Source organism: Rhinoderma darwinii, assembly GCF_050947455.1.
Source record: "Rhinoderma darwinii isolate aRhiDar2 chromosome 5 unlocalized genomic scaffold, aRhiDar2.hap1 SUPER_5_unloc_21, whole genome shotgun sequence".
NCBI lineage: Eukaryota > Metazoa > Chordata > Amphibia > Anura > Rhinodermatidae > Rhinoderma > Rhinoderma darwinii.
Genome location: NW_027461778.1, coordinates 33,493 through 52,764, shown reverse-complemented (window position 1 = coordinate 52,764; position 19,272 = coordinate 33,493). Strand labels below are relative to the sequence as shown.

The 19,272-nt window shown below is 47.8% G+C and overlaps 13 non-coding genes across 13 annotated transcripts; all 13 read right to left on the bottom strand.

The window, feature by feature from the left end:
- Window positions 1-908: 908 nt before the first annotated feature.
- Window positions 909-1,099, bottom strand: LOC142687326 (U2 spliceosomal RNA). The gene has a single exon (XR_012856563.1). It is a non-coding gene; the product is annotated as a U2 spliceosomal RNA (small nuclear RNA).
- Window positions 1,100-2,395: 1,296 nt separating this feature from the next.
- LOC142687324 (U2 spliceosomal RNA) lies at window positions 2,396-2,586 on the bottom strand. The gene has a single exon (XR_012856561.1). It is a non-coding gene; the product is annotated as a U2 spliceosomal RNA (small nuclear RNA).
- Window positions 2,587-3,882: 1,296 nt separating this feature from the next.
- Window positions 3,883-4,073, bottom strand: LOC142687323 (U2 spliceosomal RNA). Its single transcript, XR_012856560.1, has one exon. It is a non-coding gene; the product is annotated as a U2 spliceosomal RNA (small nuclear RNA).
- A 1,272-nt stretch (window positions 4,074-5,345) lies between these two features.
- LOC142687297 (U2 spliceosomal RNA) lies at window positions 5,346-5,536 on the bottom strand. The gene has a single exon (XR_012856536.1). It is a non-coding gene; the product is annotated as a U2 spliceosomal RNA (small nuclear RNA).
- A 1,300-nt stretch (window positions 5,537-6,836) lies between these two features.
- LOC142687296 (U2 spliceosomal RNA) lies at window positions 6,837-7,027 on the bottom strand. The gene has a single exon (XR_012856535.1). It is a non-coding gene; the product is annotated as a U2 spliceosomal RNA (small nuclear RNA).
- Window positions 7,028-8,311: 1,284 nt separating this feature from the next.
- LOC142687322 (U2 spliceosomal RNA) lies at window positions 8,312-8,502 on the bottom strand. Its single transcript, XR_012856559.1, has one exon. It is a non-coding gene; the product is annotated as a U2 spliceosomal RNA (small nuclear RNA).
- A 1,280-nt stretch (window positions 8,503-9,782) lies between these two features.
- On the bottom strand, window positions 9,783-9,973 carry LOC142687321 (U2 spliceosomal RNA). Its single transcript, XR_012856558.1, has one exon. It is a non-coding gene; the product is annotated as a U2 spliceosomal RNA (small nuclear RNA).
- Window positions 9,974-11,269: 1,296 nt separating this feature from the next.
- Window positions 11,270-11,460, bottom strand: LOC142687320 (U2 spliceosomal RNA). Its single transcript, XR_012856557.1, has one exon. It is a non-coding gene; the product is annotated as a U2 spliceosomal RNA (small nuclear RNA).
- A 1,280-nt stretch (window positions 11,461-12,740) lies between these two features.
- On the bottom strand, window positions 12,741-12,931 carry LOC142687319 (U2 spliceosomal RNA). The gene has a single exon (XR_012856556.1). It is a non-coding gene; the product is annotated as a U2 spliceosomal RNA (small nuclear RNA).
- A 1,304-nt stretch (window positions 12,932-14,235) lies between these two features.
- LOC142687318 (U2 spliceosomal RNA) lies at window positions 14,236-14,426 on the bottom strand. Its single transcript, XR_012856555.1, has one exon. It is a non-coding gene; the product is annotated as a U2 spliceosomal RNA (small nuclear RNA).
- A 1,300-nt stretch (window positions 14,427-15,726) lies between these two features.
- LOC142687316 (U2 spliceosomal RNA) lies at window positions 15,727-15,917 on the bottom strand. The gene has a single exon (XR_012856554.1). It is a non-coding gene; the product is annotated as a U2 spliceosomal RNA (small nuclear RNA).
- Window positions 15,918-17,189: 1,272 nt separating this feature from the next.
- On the bottom strand, window positions 17,190-17,380 carry LOC142687315 (U2 spliceosomal RNA). Its single transcript, XR_012856553.1, has one exon. It is a non-coding gene; the product is annotated as a U2 spliceosomal RNA (small nuclear RNA).
- A 1,296-nt stretch (window positions 17,381-18,676) lies between these two features.
- On the bottom strand, window positions 18,677-18,867 carry LOC142687313 (U2 spliceosomal RNA). The gene has a single exon (XR_012856551.1). It is a non-coding gene; the product is annotated as a U2 spliceosomal RNA (small nuclear RNA).
- Window positions 18,868-19,272: the final 405 nt, after the last annotated feature.

The window sequence follows — 19,272 nt, the reverse complement described above, 5'->3', positions numbered from 1 at the left end:
CAACACTGCCTGGGCCCAGGCTTTTATCTCTGAGGCCCCATTATGATGTCAGAAAGCTGGCTCTGGAATCCTGAGGGCTCCACTATGACACGTGCAAAGTTCCGTCTGAACTTTATATAAGACGGTGAGGCTCAGTCAGTCACTCAGTGTTGCCTGAGAGGGCAACACTGCAACAGCCGGCCGCCAGGCTGTCTTTTTTTTGCACAGCTAGTTGCCTCCAGGAGGCCACAAGAGGGAGACAAGGGACTGCAAAATGGAAAATAGGCATCCACCAACTTTACAGACAACTTCTCCTTGCTCCTACAACCTCCATCCTTGCACAGTTTGTTATTCTTCTAGGTAACATAGTAACAAATCCAAATTGCTGCTCTCTTTGTAGGCAAGCAAGGCTTTGTTGCAACTGCAATTCTTACTTCTTCTTGAAATGTAGGGACGACAGTACATTCCATCACATCCATCTAGTGTACACAGGTAGGTCCATTGTGGCGGGCAGGCGAGCGGGCGGGCTGCTTTATTGGCTGTTTGCTGTTCCCCTACTCCACTCCACTATTTGACTGTTGTGCTGCATCAATCAATCAATCAATCAATCAATCAATCAATCAATCAATCAGTGGCTGGCTCAGGTGCAGCTCTTTAACTTACCTAAAAGGGAGGGCGGAGAGAAGACAAGGAAGGTGAATGAGGTGTTCCAATGTGAAATGCCGGAAACACAGAAACACAGACGACACACAACAAGAGGTGGCAATCTATTCATTAATTGCATTTAATCAATGAGCTCATTATCACTCATGCATTGTCCAACAGGTGTTGAAATAATGGGATTAAAAGGGGAGATCCCTTCAGAAAGACAGAAACAATAGCAAAGACAAAAAACACTTTTGGAATCTGCTTTTAGTCAACACATAAGGAAAGGGTGCACCGGTCCTGGAAATACTGCAATACCAGGTCAATGCGTGGAGTGGACAGAGCAAGCTCTATTTCCATCTCCCTGTTCTAAAAATCCATTTAATATATGGTCCCCAGATAGGGGACGTATCAGATATTAAACTGATAAGAACAGATACTACACTTGATCTTAGCCAAAAGGCCGAGAAGCGATAACCCGAACGGGCCGCGCGTTGCCCGAGCCTGCCCGATACTGCTGTTCAGCCCTTGCAGCGATTCAGCCTACTTCTAGGCAATTCCATGGGGCCCTGCAGGCTCACACACTCACAGCTACACGGGAGGTGAATAAAGGCCGGAGAGGAAGCCAGACAGGATTTGCTTCTTTTGCTTGCACCACAATGCAGTGCTGAAAGAGGAGGAATCTACATAAAAACGCCTTCCTGGCAACGCCCAAATGCCCTGCTGCCATGCAGATAAACACTGGCAGCGGCAGCAAGTGCATGCCCACAGCCACCCCTTGTTCCTTCACACCTTGTATCAGCTGTAATCCAGTCCAGTCCAGTGCTGCCTGCTGAGCAGCACTGACCAACACTGCCTGGGCCCAGGCTTTTATCTCTGAGGCCCCATTATGATGTCAGAAAGCTGGCTCTGGAATCCTGAGGGCTCCACTATGACACGTGCAAAGTTCCGTCTGAACTTTATATAAGACGGTGAGGCTCAGTCAGTCACTCAGTGTTGCCTGAGAGGGCAACACTGCAACAGCCGGCCGCCAGGCTGTCTTTTTTTTGCACAGCTAGTTGCCTCCAGGAGGCCACAAGAGGGAGACAAGGGACTGCAAAATGGAAAATAGGCATCCACCAACTTTACAGACAACTTCTCCTTGCTCCTACAACCTCCATCCTTGCACAGTTTGTTATTCTTCTAGGTAACATAGTAACAAATCCAAATTGCTGCTCTCTTTGTAGGCAAGCAAGGCTTTGTTGCAACTGCAATTCTTACTTCTTCTTGAAATGTAGGGACGACAGTACATTCCATCACATCCATCTAGTGTACACAGGTAGGTCCATTGTGGCGGGCAGGCGAGCGGGCGGGCTGCTTTATTGGCTGTTTGCTGTTCCCCTACTCCACTCCACTATTTGACTGTTGTGCTGCATCAATCAATCAATCAATCAATCAATCAATCAATCAATCAATCAATCAATCAATCAATCAGTGGCTGGCTCAGGTGCAGCTCTTTAACTTACCTAAAAGGGAGGGCGGAGAGAAGACAAGGAAGGTGAATGAGGTGTTCCAATGTGAAATGCCGGAAACACAGAAACACAGACGACACACAACAAGAGGTGGCAATCTATTCATTAATTGCATTTAATCAATGAGCTCATTATCACTCATGCATTGTCCAACAGGTGTTGAAATAATGGGATTAAAAGGGGAGATCCCTTCAGAAAGACAGAAACAATAGCAAAGACAAAAAACACTTTTGGAATCTGCTTTTAGTCAACACATAAGGAAAGGGTGCACCGGTCCTGGAAATACTGCAATACCAGGTCAATGCGTGGAGTGGACAGAGCAAGCTCTATTTCCATCTCCCTGTTCTAAAAATCCATTTAATATATGGTCCCCAGATAGGGGACGTATCAGATATTAAACTGATAAGAACAGATACTACACTTGATCTTAGCCAAAAGGCCGAGAAGCGATAACCCGAACGGGCCGCGCGTTGCCCGAGCCTGCCCGATACTGCTGTTCAGCCCTTGCAGCGATTCAGCCTACTTCTAGGCAATTCCATGGGGCCCTGCAGGCTCACACACTCACAGCTACACGGGAGGTGAATAAAGGCCGGAGAGGAAGCCAGACAGGATTTGCTTCTTTTGCTTGCACCACAATGCAGTGCTGAAAGAGGAGGAATCTACATAAAAACGCCTTCCTGGCAACGCCCAAATGCCCTGCTGCCATGCAGATAAACACTGGCAGCGGCAGCAAGTGCATGCCCACAGCCACCCCTTGTTCCTTCACACCTTGTATCAGCTGTAATCCAGTCCAGTCCAGTGCTGCCTGCTGAGCAGCACTGACCAACACTGCCTGGGCCCAGGCTTTTATCTCTGAGGCCCCATTATGATGTCAGAAAGCTGGCTCTGGAATCCTGAGGGCTCCACTATGACACGTGCAAAGTTCCGTCTGAACTTTATATAAGACGGTGAGGCTCAGTCAGTCACTCAGTGTTGCCTGAGAGGGCAACACTGCAACAGCCGGCCGCCAGGCTGTCTTTTTTTTGCACAGCTAGTTGCCTCCAGGAGGCCACAAGAGGGAGACAAGGGACTGCAAAATGGAAAATAGGCATCCACCAACTTTACAGACAACTTCTCCTTGCTCCTACAACCTCCATCCTTGCACAGTTTGTTATTCTTCTAGGTAACATAGTAACAAATCCAAATTGCTGCTCTCTTTGTAGGCAAGCAAGGCTTTGTTGCAACTGCAATTCTTACTTCTTCTTGAAATGTAGGGACGACAGTACATTCCATCACATCCATCTAGTGTACACAGGTAGGTCCATTGTGGCGGGCAGGCGAGCGGGCGGGCTGCTTTATTGGCTGTTTGCTGTTCCCCTACTCCACTCCACTATTTGACTGTTGTGCTGCATCAATCAATCAATCAATCAATCAATCAATCAATCAATCAATCAATCAATCAATCAATCAGTGGCTGGCTCAGGTGCAGCTCTTTAACTTACCTAAAAGGGAGGGCGGAGAGAAGACAAGGAAGGTGAATGAGGTGTTCCAATGTGAAATGCCGGAAACACAGAAACACAGACGACACACAACAAGAGGTGGCAATCTATTCATTAATTGCATTTAATCAATGAGCTCATTATCACTCATGCATTGTCCAACAGGTGTTGAAATAATGGGATTAAAAGGGGAGATCCCTTCAGAAAGACAGAAACAATAGCAAAGACAAAAAACACTTTTGGAATCTGCTTTTAGTCAACACATAAGGAAAGGGTGCACCGGTCCTGGAAATACTGCAATACCAGGTCAATGCGTGGAGTGGACAGAGCAAGCTCTATTTCCATCTCCCTGTTCTAAAAATCCATTTAATATATGGTCCCCAGATAGGGGACGTATCAGATATTAAACTGATAAGAACAGATACTACACTTGATCTTAGCCAAAAGGCCGAGAAGCGATAACCCGAACGGGCCGCGCGTTGCCCGAGCCTGCCCGATACTGCTGTTCAGCCCTTGCAGCGATTCAGCCTACTTCTAGGCAATTCCATGGGGCCCTGCAGGCTCACACACTCACAGCTACACGGGAGGTGAATAAAGGCCGGAGAGGAAGCCAGACAGGATTTGCTTCTTTTGCTTGCACCACAATGCAGTGCTGAAAGAGGAGGAATCTACATAAAAATGCCTTCCTGGCAACGCCCAAATGCCCTGCTGCCATGCAGATAAACACTGGCAGCGGCAGCAAGTGCATGCCCACAGCCACCCCTTGTTCCTTCACACCTTGTATCAGCTGTAATCCAGTCCAATCCAGTGCTGCCTGCTGAGCAGCACTGACCAACACTGCCTGGGCCCAGGCTTTTATCTCTGAGGCCCCATTATGATGTCAGAAAGCTGGCTCTGGAATCCTGAGGGCTCCACTATGACACGTGCAAAGTTCCGTCTGAACTTTATATAAGATGGTGAGGCTCAGTCAGTCACTCAGTGTTGCCTGAGAGGGCAACACTGCAACAGCCGGCCGCCAGGCTGTCTTTTTTTTGCACAGCTAGTTGCCTCCAGGAGGCCACAAGAGGGAGACAAGGGAGTGCAAAATGGAAAATAGGCATCCACCAACTTTACAGACAACTTCTCCTTGCTCCTACAACCTCCATCCTTGCACAGTTTGTTATTCTTCTAGGTAACATAGTAACAAATCCAAATTGCTGCTCTCTTTGTAGGCAAGCAAGGCTTTGTTGCAACTGCAATTCTTACTTCTTCTTGAAATGTAGGGACGACAGTACATTCCATCACATCCATCTAGTGTACACAGGTAGGTCCATTGTGGCGGGCAGGCGAGCGGGCGGGCTGCTTTATTGGCTGTTTGCTGTTCCCCTACTCCACTCCACTATTTGACTGTTGTGCTGCATCAATCAATCAATCAATCAATCAATCAATCAATCAATCAATCAGTGGCTGGCTCAGGTGCAGCTCTTTAACTTACCTAAAAGGGAGGGCGGAGAGAAGACAAGGAAGGTGAATGAGGTGTTCCAATGTGAAATGCCGGAAACACAGACGACACACAACAAGAGGTGGCAATCTATTCATTAATTGCATTTAATCAATGAGCTCATTATCACTCATGCATTGTCCAACAGGTGTTGAAATAATGGGATTAAAAGGGGAGATCCCTTCAGAAAGACAGAAACAATAGCAAAGACAAAAAACACTTTTGGAATCTGCTTTTAGTCAACACATAAGGAAAGGGTGCACCGGTCCTGGGAATACTGCAATACCAGGTCAATGCGTGGAGTGGACAGAGCAAGCTCTATTTCCATCTCCCTGTTCTAAAAATCCATTTAATATATGGTCCCCAGATAGGGGACGTATCAGATATTAAACTGATAAGAACAGATACTACACTTGATCTTAGCCAAAAGGCCGAGAAGCGATAACCCGAACGGGCCGCGCGTTGCCCGAGCCTGCCCGATACTGCTGTTCAGCCCTTGCAGCGATTCAGCCTACTTCTAGGCAATTCCATGGGGCCCTGCAGGCTCACACACTCACAGCTACACGGGAGGTGAATAAAGGCCGGAGAGGAAGCCAGACAGGATTTGCTTCTTTTGCTTGCACCACAATGCAGTGCTGAAAGAGGAGGAATCTACATAAAAACGCCTTCCTGGCAACGCCCAAATGCCCTGCTGCCATGCAGATAAACACTGGCAGCGGCAGCAAGTGCATGCCCACAGCCACCCCTTGTTCCTTCACACCTTGTATCAGCTGTAATCCAGTCCAGTCCAGTGCTGCCTGCTGAGCAGCACTGACCAACACTGCCTGGGCCCAGGCTTTTATCTCTGAGGCCCCATTATGATGTCAGAAAGCTGGCTCTGGAATCCTGAGGGCTCCACTATGACACGTGCAAAGTTCCGTCTGAACTTTATATAAGACGGTGAGGCTCAGTCAGTCACTCAGTGTTGCCTGAGAGGGCAACACTGCAACAGCCGGCCGCCAGGCTGTCTTTTTTTTGCACAGCTAGTTGCCTCCAGGAGGCCACAAGAGGGAGACAAGGGACTGCAAAATGGAAAATAGGCATCCACCAACTTTACAGACAACTTCTCCTTGCTCCTACAACCTCCATCCTTGCACAGTTTGTTATTCTTCTAGGTAACATAGTAACAAATCCAAATTGCTGCTCTCTTTGTAGGCAAGCAAGGCTTTGTTGCAACTGCAATTCTTACTTCTTCTTGAAATGTAGGGACGACAGTACATTCCATCACATCCATCTAGTGTACACAGGTAGGTCCATTGTGGCGGGCAGGCGAGCGGGCGGGCTGCTTTATTGGCTGTTTGCTGTTCCCCTACTCCACTCCACTATTTGACTGTTGTGCTGCATCAATCAATCAATCAATCAATCAATCAATCAATCAATCAATCAATCAATCAATCAATCAATCAGTGGCTGGCTCAGGTGCAGCTCTTTAACTTACCTAAAAGGGAGGGCGGAGAGAAGACAAGGAAGGTGAATGAGGTGTTCCAATGTGAAATGCCGGAAACACAGAAACACAGACGACACACAACAAGAGGTGGCAATCTATTCATTAATTGCATTTAATCAATGAGCTCATTATCACTCATGCATTGTCCAACAGGTGTTGAAATAATGGGATTAAAAGGGGAGATCCCTTCAGAAAGACAGAAACAATAGCAAAGACAAAAAACACTTTTGGAATCTGCTTTTAGTCAACACATAAGGAAAGGGTGCACCGGTCCTGGGAATACTGCAATACCAGGTCAATGCGTGGAGTGGACAGAGCAAGCTCTATTTCCATCTCCCTGTTCTAAAAATCCATTTAATATATGGTCCCCAGATAGGGGACGTATCAGATATTAAACTGATAAGAACAGATACTACACTTGATCTTAGCCAAAAGGCCGAGAAGCGATAACCCGAACGGGCCGCGCGTTGCCCGAGCCTGCCCGATACTGCTGTTCAGCCCTTGCAGCGATTCAGCCTACTTCTAGGCAATTCCATGGGGCCCTGCAGGCTCACACACTCACAGCTACACGGGAGGTGAATAAAGGCCGGAGAGGAAGCCAGACAGGATTTGCTTCTTTTGCTTGCACCACAATGCAGTGCTGAAAGAGGAGGAATCTACATAAAAACGCCTTCCTGGCAACGCCCAAATGCCCTGCTGCCATGCAGATAAACACTGGCAGCGGCAGCAAGTGCATGCCCACAGCCACCCCTTGTTCCTTCACACCTTGTATCAGCTGTAATCCAGTCCAGTCCAGTGCTGCCTGCTGAGCAGCACTGACCAACACTGCCTGGGCCCAGGCTTTTATCTCTGAGGCCCCATTATGATGTCAGAAAGCTGGCTCTGGAATCCTGAGGGCTCCACTATGACACGTGCAAAGTTCCGTCTGAACTTTATATAAGACGGTGAGGCTCAGTCAGTCACTCAGTGTTGCCTGAGAGGGCAACACTGCAACAGCCGGCCGCCAGGCTGTCTTTTTTTTGCACAGCTAGTTGCCTCCAGGAGGCCACAAGAGGGAGACAAGGGACTGCAAAATGGAAAATAGGCATCCACCAACTTTACAGACAACTTCTCCTTGCTCCTACAACCTCCATCCTTGCACAGTTTGTTATTCTTCTAGGTAACATAGTAACAAATCCAAATTGCTGCTCTCTTTGTAGGCAAGCAAGGCTTTGTTGCAACTGCAATTCTTACTTCTTCTTGAAATGTAGGGACGACAGTACATTCCATCACATCCATCTAGTGTACACAGGTAGGTCCATTGTGGCGGGCAGGCGAGCGGGCGGGCTGCTTTATTGGCTGTTTGCTGTTCCCCTACTCCACTCCACTATTTGACTGTTGTGCTGCATCAATCAATCAATCAATCAATCAATCAATCAATCAATCAATCAATCAGTGGCTGGCTCAGGTGCAGCTCTTTAACTTACCTAAAAGGGAGGGCGGAGAGAAGACAAGGAAGGTGAATGAGGTGTTCCAATGTGAAATGCCGGAAACACAGAAACACAGACGACACACAACAAGAGGTGGCAATCTATTCATTAATTGCATTTAATCAATGAGCTCATTATCACTCATGCATTGTCCAACAGGTGTTGAAATAGTGGGATTAAAAGGGGAGATCCCTTCAGAAAGACAGAAACAATAGCAAAGACAAAAAACACTTTTGGAATCTGCTTTTAGTCAACACATAAGGAAAGGGTGCACCGGTCCTGGAAATACTGCAATACCAGGTCAATGCGTGGAGTGGACAGAGCAAGCTCTATTTCCATCTCCCTGTTCTAAAAATCCATTTAATATATGGTCCCCAGATAGGGGACGTATCAGATATTAAACTGATAAGAACAGATACTACACTTGATCTTAGCCAAAAGGCCGAGAAGCGATAACCCGAACGGGCCGCGCGTTGCCCGAGCCTGCCCGATACTGCTGTTCAGCCCTTGCAGCGATTCAGCCTACTTCTAGGCAATTCCATGGGGCCCTGCAGGCTCACACACTCACAGCTACACGGGAGGTGAATAAAGGCCGGAGAGGAAGCCAGACAGGATTTGCTTCTTTTGCTTGCACCACAATGCAGTGCTGAAAGAGGAGGAATCTACATAAAAACGCCTTCCTGGCAACGCCCAAATGCCCTGCTGCCATGCAGATAAACACTGGCAGCGGCAGCAAGTGCATGCCCACAGCCACCCCTTGTTCCTTCACACCTTGTATCAGCTGTAATCCAGTCCAGTCCAGTGCTGCCTGCTGAGCAGCACTGACCAACACTGCCTGGGCCCAGGCTTTTATCTCTGAGGCCCCATTATGATGTCAGAAAGCTGGCTCTGGAATCCTGAGGGCTCCACTATGACACGTGCAAAGTTCCGTCTGAACTTTATATAAGACGGTGAGGCTCAGTCAGTCACTCAGTGTTGCCTGAGAGGGCAACACTGCAACAGCCGGCCGCCAGGCTGTCTTTTTTTTGCACAGCTAGTTGCCTCCAGGAGGCCACAAGAGGGAGACAAGGGACTGCAAAATGGAAAATAGGCATCCACCAACTTTACAGACAACTTCTCCTTGCTCCTACAACCTCCATCCTTGCACAGTTTGTTATTCTTCTAGGTAACATAGTAACAAATCCAAATTGCTGCTCTCTTTGTAGGCAAGCAAGGCTTTGTTGCAACTGCAATTCTTACTTCTTCTTGAAATGTAGGGACGACAGTACATTCCATCACATCCATCTAGTGTACACAGGTAGGTCCATTGTGGCGGGCAGGCGAGCGGGCGGGCTGCTTTATTGGCTGTTTGCTGTTCCCCTACTCCACTCCACTATTTGACTGTTGTGCTGCATCAATCAATCAATCAATCAATCAATCAATCAATCAATCAATCAGTGGCTGGCTCAGGTGCAGCTCTTTAACTTACCTAAAAGGGAGGGCGGAGAGAAGACAAGGAAGGTGAATGAGGTGTTCCAATGTGAAATGCCGGAAACACAGAAACACAGACGACACACAACAAGAGGTGGCAATCTATTCATTAATTGCATTTAATCAATGAGCTCATTATCACTCATGCATTGTCCAACAGGTGTTGAAATAATGGGATTAAAAGGGGAGATCCCTTCAGAAAGACAGAAACAATAGCAAAGACAAAAAACACTTTTGGAATCTGCTTTTAGTCAACACATAAGGAAAGGGTGCACCGGTCCTGGAAATACTGCAATACCAGGTCAATGCGTGGAGTGGACAGAGCAAGCTCTATTTCCATCTCCCTGTTCTAAAAATCCATTTAATATATGGTCCCCAGATAGGGGACGTATCAGATATTAAACTGATAAGAACAGATACTACACTTGATCTTAGCCAAAAGGCCGAGAAGCGATAACCCGAACGGGCCGCGCGTTGCCCGAGCCTGCCCGATACTGCTGTTCAGCCCTTGCAGCGATTCAGCCTACTTCTAGGCAATTCCATGGGGCCCTGCAGGCTCACACACTCACAGCTACACGGGAGGTGAATAAAGGCCGGAGAGGAAGCCAGACAGGATTTGCTTCTTTTGCTTGCACCACAATGCAGTGCTGAAAGAGGAGGAATCTACATAAAAACGCCTTCCTGGCAACGCCCAAATGCCCTGCTGCCATGCAGATAAACACTGGCAGCGGCAGCAAGTGCATGCCCACAGCCACCCCTTGTTCCTTCACACCTTGTATCAGCTGTAATCCAGTCCAGTCCAGTGCTGCCTGCTGAGCAGCACTGACCAACACTGCCTGGGCCCAGGCTTTTATCTCTGAGGCCCCATTATGATGTCAGAAAGCTGGCTCTGGAATCCTGAGGGCTCCACTATGACACGTGCAAAGTTCCGTCTGAACTTTATATAAGACGGTGAGGCTCAGTCAGTCACTCAGTGTTGCCTGAGAGGGCAACACTGCAACAGCCGGCCGCCAGGCTGTCTTTTTTTTGCACAGCTAGTTGCCTCCAGGAGGCCACAAGAGGGAGACAAGGGACTGCAAAATGGAAAATAGGCATCCACCAACTTTACAGACAACTTCTCCTTGCTCCTACAACCTCCATCCTTGCACAGTTTGTTATTCTTCTAGGTAACATAGTAACAAATCCAAATTGCTGCTCTCTTTGTAGGCAAGCAAGGCTTTGTTGCAACTGCAATTCTTACTTCTTCTTGAAATGTAGGGACGACAGTACATTCCATCACATCCATCTAGTGTACACAGGTAGGTCCATTGTGGCGGGCAGGCGAGCGGGCGGGCTGCTTTATTGGCTGTTTGCTGTTCCCCTACTCCACTCCACGATTTGACTGTTGTGCTGCATCAATCAATCAATCAATCAATCAATCAATCAATCAATCAATCAATCAATCAATCAATCAGTGGCTGGCTCAGGTGCAGCTCTTTAACTTACCTAAAAGGGAGGGCGGAGAGAAGACAAGGAAGGTGAATGAGGTGTTCCAATGTGAAATGCCGGAAACACAGAAACACAGACGACACACAACAAGAGGTGGCAATCTATTCATTAATTGCATTTAATCAATGAGCTCATTATCACTCATGCATTGTCCAACAGGTGTTGAAATAATGGGATTAAAAGGGGAGATCCCTTCAGAAAGACAGAAACAATAGCAAAGACAAAAAACACTTTTGGAATCTGCTTTTAGTCAACACATAAGGAAAGGGTGCACCGGTCCTGGAAATACTGCAATACCAGGTCAATGCGTGGAGTGGACAGAGCAAGCTCTATTTCCATCTCCCTGTTCTAAAAATCCATTTAATATATGGTCCCCAGATAGGGGACGTATCAGATATTAAACTGATAAGAACAGATACTACACTTGATCTTAGCCAAAAGGCCGAGAAGCGATAACCCGAACGGGCCGCGCGTTGCCCGAGCCTGCCCGATACTGCTGTTTAGCCCTTGCAGCGATTCAGCCTACTTCTAGGCAATTCCATGGGGCCCTGCAGGCTCACACACTCACAGCTACACGGGAGGTGAATAAAGGCCGGAGAGGAAGCCAGACAGGATTTGCTTCTTTTGCTTGCACCACAATGCAGTGCTGAAAGAGGAGGAATCTACATAAAAACGCCTTCCTGGCAACGCCCAAATGCCCTGCTGCCATGCAGATAAACACTGGCAGCGGCAGCAAGTGCATGCCCACAGCCACCCCTTGTTCCTTCACACCTTGTATCAGCTGTAATCCAGTCCAGTCCAGTGCTGCCTGCTGAGCAGCACTGACCAACACTGCCTGGGCCCAGGCTTTTATCTCTGAGGCCCCATTATGATGTCAGAAAGCTGGCTCTGGAATCCTGAGGGCTCCACTATGACACGTGCAAAGTTCCGTCTGAACTTTATATAAGACGGTGAGGCTCAGTCAGTCACTCAGTGTTGCCTGAGAGGGCAACACTGCAACAGCCGGCCGCCAGGCTGTCTTTTTTTTGCACAGCTAGTTGCCTCCAGGAGGCCACAAGAGGGAGACAAGGGACTGCAAAATGGAAAATAGGCATCCACCAACTTTACAGACAACTTCTCCTTGCTCCTACAACCTCCATCCTTGCACAGTTTGTTATTCTTCTAGGTAACATAGTAACAAATCCAAATTGCTGCTCTCTTTGTAGGCAAGCAAGGCTTTGTTGCAACTGCAATTCTTACTTCTTCTTGAAATGTAGGGACGACAGTACATTCCATCACATCCATCTAGTGTACACAGGTAGGTCCATTGTGGCGGGCAGGCGAGCGGGCGGGCTGCTTTATTGGCTGTTTGCTGTTCCCCTACTCCACTCCACTATTTGACTGTTGTGCTGCATCAATCAATCAATCAATCAATCAATCAATCAATCAATCAATCAGTGGCTGGCTCAGGTGCAGCTCTTTAACTTACCTAAAAGGGAGGGCGGAGAGAAGACAAGGAAGGTGAATGAGGTGTTCCAATGTGAAATGCCGGAAACACAGAAACACAGACGACACACAACAAGAGGTGGCAATCTATTCATTAATTGCATTTAATCAATGAGCTCATTATCACTCATGCATTGTCCAACAGGTGTTGAAATAATGGGATTAAAAGGGGAGATCCCTTCAGAAAGACAGAAACAATAGCAAAGACAAAAAACACTTTTGGAATCTGCTTTTAGTCAACACATAAGGAAAGGGTGCACCGGTCCTGGAAATACTGCAATACCAGGTCAATGCGTGGAGTGGACAGAGCAAGCTCTATTTCCATCTCCCTGTTCTAAAAATCCATTTAATATATGGTCCCCAGATAGGGGACGTATCAGATATTAAACTGATAAGAACAGATACTACACTTGATCTTAGCCAAAAGGCCGAGAAGCGATAACCCGAACGGGCCGCGCGTTGCCCGATCCTGCCCGATACTGCTGTTCAGCCCTTGCAGCGATTCAGCCTACTTCTAGGCAATTCCATGGGGCCCTGCAGGCTCACACACTCACAGCTACACGGGAGGTGAATAAAGGCCGGAGAGGAAGCCAGACAGGATTTGCTTCTTTTGCTTGCACCACAATGCAGTGCTGAAAGAGGAGGAATCTACATAAAAACGCCTTCCTGGCAACGCCCAAATGCCCTGCTGCCATGCAGATAAACACTGGCAGCGGCAGCAAGTGCATGCCCACAGCCACCCCTTGTTCCTTCACACCTTGTATCAGCTGTAATCCAGTCCAGTCCAGTGCTGCCTGCTGAGCAGCACTGACCAACACTGCCTGGGCCCAGGCTTTTATCTCTGAGGCCCCATTATGATGTCAGAAAGCTGGCTCTGGAATCCTGAGGGCTCCACTATGACACGTGCAAAGTTCCGTCTGAACTTTATATAAGACGGTGAGGCTCAGTCAGTCACTCAGTGTTGCCTGAGAGGGCAACACTGCAACAGCCGGCCGCCAGGCTGTCTTTTTTTTGCACAGCTAGTTGCCTCCAGGAGGCCACAAGAGGGAGACAAGGGACTGCAAAATGGAAAATAGGCATCCACCAACTTTACAGACAACTTCTCCTTGCTCCAACAACCTCCATCCTTGCACAGTTTGTTATTCTTCTAGGTAACATAGTAACAAATCCAAATTGCTGCTCTCTTTGTAGGCAAGCAAGGCTTTGTTGCAACTGCAATTCTTACTTCTTCTTGAAATGTAGGGACGACAGTACATTCCATCACATCCATCTAGTGTACACAGGTAGGTCCATTGTGGCGGGCAGGCGAGCGGGCGGGCTGCTTTATTGGCTGTTTGCTGTTCCCCTACTCCACTCCACTATTTGACTGTTGTGCTGCATCAATCAATCAATCAATCAATCAATCAATCAATCAATCAATCAATCAATCAATCAATCAATCAATCAGTGGCTGGCTCAGGTGCAGCTCTTTAACTTACCTAAAAGGGAGGGCGGAGAGAAGACAAGGAAGGTGAATGAGGTGTTCCAATGTGAAATGCCGGAAACACAGAAACACAGACGACACACAACAAGAGGTGGCAATCTATTCATTAATTGCATTTAATCAATGAGCTCATTATCACTCATGCATTGTCCAACAGGTGTTGAAATAATGGGATTAAAAGGGGAGATCCCTTCAGAAAGACAGAAACAATAGCAAAGACAAAAAACACTTTTGGAATCTGCTTTTAGTCAACACATAAGGAAAGGGTGCACCGGTCCTGGAAATACTGCAATACCAGGTCAATGCGTGGAGTGGACAGAGCAAGCTCTATTTCCATCTCCCTGTTCTAAAAATCCATTTAATATATGGTCCCCAGATAGGGGACGTATCAGATATTAAACTGATAAGAACAGATACTACACTTGATCTTAGCCAAAAGGCCGAGAAGCGATAACCCGAACGGGCCGCGCGTTGCCCGAGCCTGCCCGATACTGCTGTTCAGCCCTTGCAGCGATTCAGCCTACTTCTAGGCAATTCCATGGGGCCCTGCAGGCTCACACACTCACAGCTACACGGGAGGTGAATAAAGGCCGGAGAGGAAGCCAGACAGGATTTGCTTCTTTTGCTTGCACCACAATGCAGTGCTGAAAGAGGAGGAATCTACATAAAAACGCCTTCCTGGCAACGCCCAAATGCCCTGCTGCCATGCAGATAAACACTGGCAGCGGCAGCAAGTGCATGCCCACAGCCACCCCTTGTTCCTTCACACCTTGTATCAGCTGTAATCCAGTCCAGTCCAGTGCTGCCTGCTGAGCAGCACTGACCAACACTGCCTGGGCCCAGGCTTTTATCTCTGAGGCCCCATTATGATGTCAGAAAGCTGGCTCTGGAATCCTGAGGGCTCCACTATGACACGTGCAAAGTTCCGTCTGAACTTTATATAAGACGGTGAGGCTCAGTCAGTCACTCAGTGTTGCCTGAGAGGGCAACACTGCAACAGCCGGCCGCCAGGCTGTCTTTTTTTTGCACAGCTAGTTGCCTCCAGGAGGCCACAAGAGGGAGACAAGGGACTGCAAAATGGAAAATAGGCATCCACCAACTTTACAGACAACTTCTCCTTGCTCCTACAACCTCCATCCTTGCACAGTTTGTTATTCTTCTAGGTAACATAGTAACAAATCCAAATTGCTGCTCTCTTTGTAGGCAAGCAAGGCTTTGTTGCAACTGCAATTCTTACTTCTTCTTGAAATGTAGGGACGACAGTACATTCCATCACATCCATCTAGTGTACACAGGTAGGTCCATTGTGGCGGGCAGGCGAGCGGGCGGGCTGCTTTATTGGCTGTTTGCTGTTCCCCTACTCCACTCCACTATTTGACTGTTGTGCTGCATCAATCAATCAATCAATCAATCAATCAATCAATCAATCAATCAATCAATCAATCAATCAATCAGTGGCTGGCTCAGGTGCAGCTCTTTAACTTACCTAAAAGGGAGGGCGGAGAGAAGACAAGGAAGGTGAATGAGGTGTTCCAATGTGAAATGCCGGAAACACAGAAACACAGACGACACACAACAAGAGGTGGCAATCTATTCATTAATTGCATTTAATCAATGAGCTCATTATCACTCATGCATTGTCCAACAGGTGTTGAAATAATGGGATTAAAAGGGGAGATCCCTTCAGAAAGACAGAAACAATAGCAAAGACAAAAAACACTTTTGGAATCTGCTTTTAGTCAACACATAAGGAAAGGGTGCACCGGTCCTGGAAATACTGCAATACCAGGTCAATGCGTGGAGTGGACAGAGCAAGCTCTATTTCCATCTCCCTGTTCTAAAAATCCATTTAATATATGGTCCCCAGATAGGGGACGTATCAGATATTAAACTGATAAGAACAGATACTACACTTGATCTTAGCCAAAAGGCCGAGAAGCGATAACCCGAACGGGCCGCGCGTTGCCCGAGCCTGCCCGATACTGCTGTTCAGCCCTTGCAGCGATTCAGCCTACTTCTAGGCAATTCCATGGGGCCCTGCAGGCTCACACACTCACAGCTACACGGGAGGTGAATAAAGGCCGGAGAGGAAGCCAGACAGGATTTGCTTCTTTTGCTTGCACCACAATGCAGTGCTGAAAGAGGAGGAATCTACATAAAAACGCCTTCCTGGCAACGCCCAAATGCCCTGCTGCCATGCAGATAAACACTGGCAGCGGCAGCAAGTGCATGCCCACAGCCACCCCTTGTTCCTTCACACCTTGTATCAGCTGTAATCCAGTCCAGTCCAGTGCTGCCTGCTGAGCAGCACTGACCAACACTGCCTGGGCCCAGGCTTTTATCTCTGAGGCCCCATTATGATGTCAGAAAGCTGGCTCTGGAATCCTGAGGGCTCCACTATGACACGTGCAAAGTTCCGTCTGAACTTTATATAAGACGGTGAGGCTCAGTCAGTCACTCAGTGTTGCCTGAGAGGGCAACACTGCAACAGCCGGCCGCCAGGCTGTCTTTTTTTTGCACAGCTAGTTGCCTCCAGGAGGCCACAAGAGGGAGACAAGGGACTGCAAAATGGAAAATAGGCATCCACCAACTTTACAGACAACTTCTCCTTGCTCCTACAACCTCCATCCTTGCACAGTTTGTTATTCTTCTAGGTAACATAGTAACAAATCCAAATTGCTGCTCTCTTTGTAGGCAAGCAAGGCTTTGTTTCAACTGCAATTCTTACTTCTTCTTGAAATGTAGGGACGACAGTACATTCCATCACATCCATCTAGTGTACACAGGTAGGTCCATTGTGGCGGGCAGGCGAGCGGGCGGGCTGCTTTATTGGCTGTTTGCTGTTCCCCTACTCCACTCCACTATTTGACTGTTGTGCTGCATCAATCAATCAATCAATCAATCAATCAATCAATCAGTGGCTGGCTCAGGTGCAGCTCTTTAACTTACCTAAAAGGGAGGGCGGAGAGAAGACAAGGAAGGTGAATGAGGTGTTCCAATGTGAAATGCCGGAAACACAGAAACACAGACGACACACAACAAGAGGTGGCAATCTATTCATTAATTGCATTTAATCAATGAGCTCATTATCACTCATGCATTGTCCAACAGGTGTTGAAATAATGGGATTAAAAGGGGAGATCCCTTCAGAAAGACAGAAACAATAGCAAAGACAAAAAACACTTTTGGAATCTGCTTTTAGTCAACACATAAGGAAAGGGTGCACCGGTCCTGGAAATACTGCAATACCAGGTCAATGCGTGGAGTGGACAGAGCAAGCTCTATTTCCATCTCCCTGTTCTAAAAATCCATTTAATATATGGTCCCCAGATAGGGGACGTATCAGATATTAAACTGATAAGAACAGATACTACACTTGATCTTAGCCAAAAGGCCGAGAAGCGATAACCCGAACGGGCCGCGCGTTGCCCGAGCCTGCCCGATACTGCTGTTCAGCCCTTGCAGCGATTCAGCCTACTTCTAGGCAATTCCATGGGGCCCTGCAGGCTCACACACTCACAGCTACACGGGAGGTGAATAAAGGCCGGAGAGGAAGCCAGACAGGATTTGCTTCTTTTGCTTGCACCACAATGCAGTGCTGAAAGAGGAGGAATCTACATAAAAACGCCTTCCTGGCAACGCCCAAATGCCCTGCTGCCATGCAGATAAACACTGGCAGCGGCAGCAAGTGCATGCCCACAGCCACCCCTTGTTCCTTCACACCTTGTATCAGCTGTAATCCAGTCCAGTCCAGTGCTGCCTGCTGAGCAGCACTGACCAACACTGCCTGGGCCCAGGCTTTTATCTCTGAGGCCCCATTATGATGTCAGAAAGCTGGCTCTGGAATCCTGAGGGCTCCACTATGACACGTGCAAAGTTCCGTCTGAACTTTATATAAGACGGTGAGGCTCAGTCAGTCACTCAGTGTTGCCTGAGAGGGCAACACTGCAACAGCCGGCCGCCAGGCTGTCTTTTTTTTGCACAGCTAGTTGCCTCCAGGAGGCCACAAGAGGGAGACAAGGGACTGCAAAATGGAAAATAGGCATCCACCAACTTTACAGACAACTTCTCCTTGCTCCTACAACCTCCATCCTTGCACAGTTTGTTATTCTTCTAGGTAACATAGTAACAAATCCAAATTGCTGCTCTCTTTGTAGGCAAGCAAGGCTTTGTTGCAACTGCAATTCTTACTTCTTCTTGAAATGTAGGGACGACAGTACATTCCATCACATCCATCTAGTGTACACAGGTAGGTCCATTGTGGCGGGCAGGCGAGCGGGCGGGCTGCTTTATTGGCTGTTTGCTGTTCCCCTACTCCACTCCACTATTTGACTGTTGTGCTGCATCAATCAATCAATCAATCAATCAATCAATCAATCAATCAATCAATCAATCAATCAATCAGTGGCTGGCTCAGGTGCAGCTCTTTAACTTACCTAAAAGGGAGGGCGGAGAGAAGACAAGGAAGGTGAATGAGGTGTTCCAATGTGAAATGCCGGAAACACAGAAACACAGACGACACACAACAAGAGGTGGCAATCTATTCATTAATTGCATTTAATCAATGAGCTCATTATCACTCATGCATTGTCCAACAGGTGTTGAAATAATGGGATTAAAAGGGGAGATCCCTTCAGAAAGACAGAAACAATAGCAAAGACAAAAAACACTTTTGGAATCTGCTTTTAGTCAACACATAAGGAAAGGGTGCACCGGTCCTGGAAATACTGCAATACCAGGTCAATGCGTGGAGTGGACAGAGCAAGCTCTATTTCCATCTCCCTGTTCTAAAAATCCATTTAATATATGGTCCCCAGATAGGGGACATATCAGATATTAAACTGATAAGAACAGATACTACACTTGATCTTAGCCAAAAGGCCGAGAAGCGATAACCCGAACGGGCCGCGCGTTGCCCGAGCCTGCCTGATACTGCTGTTCAGCCCTTGCAGCGATTCAGCCTACTTCTAGGCAATTCCATGGGGCCCTGCAGGCTCACACACTCACAGCTACACGGGAGGTGAATAAAGGCCGGAGAGGAAGCCAGACAGGATTTGCTTCTTTTGCTTGCACCACAATGCAGTGCTGAAAGAGGAGGAATCTACATAAAAACGCCTTCCTGGCAACGCCCAAATGCCCTGCTGCCATGCAGATAAACACTGGCAGCGGCAGCAAGTGCATGCCCACAGCCACCCCTTGTTCCTTCACACCTTGTATCAGCTGTAATCCAGTCCAGTCCAGTGCTGCCTGCTGAGCAGCACTGACCAACACTGCCTGGGCCCAGGCTTTTATCTCTGA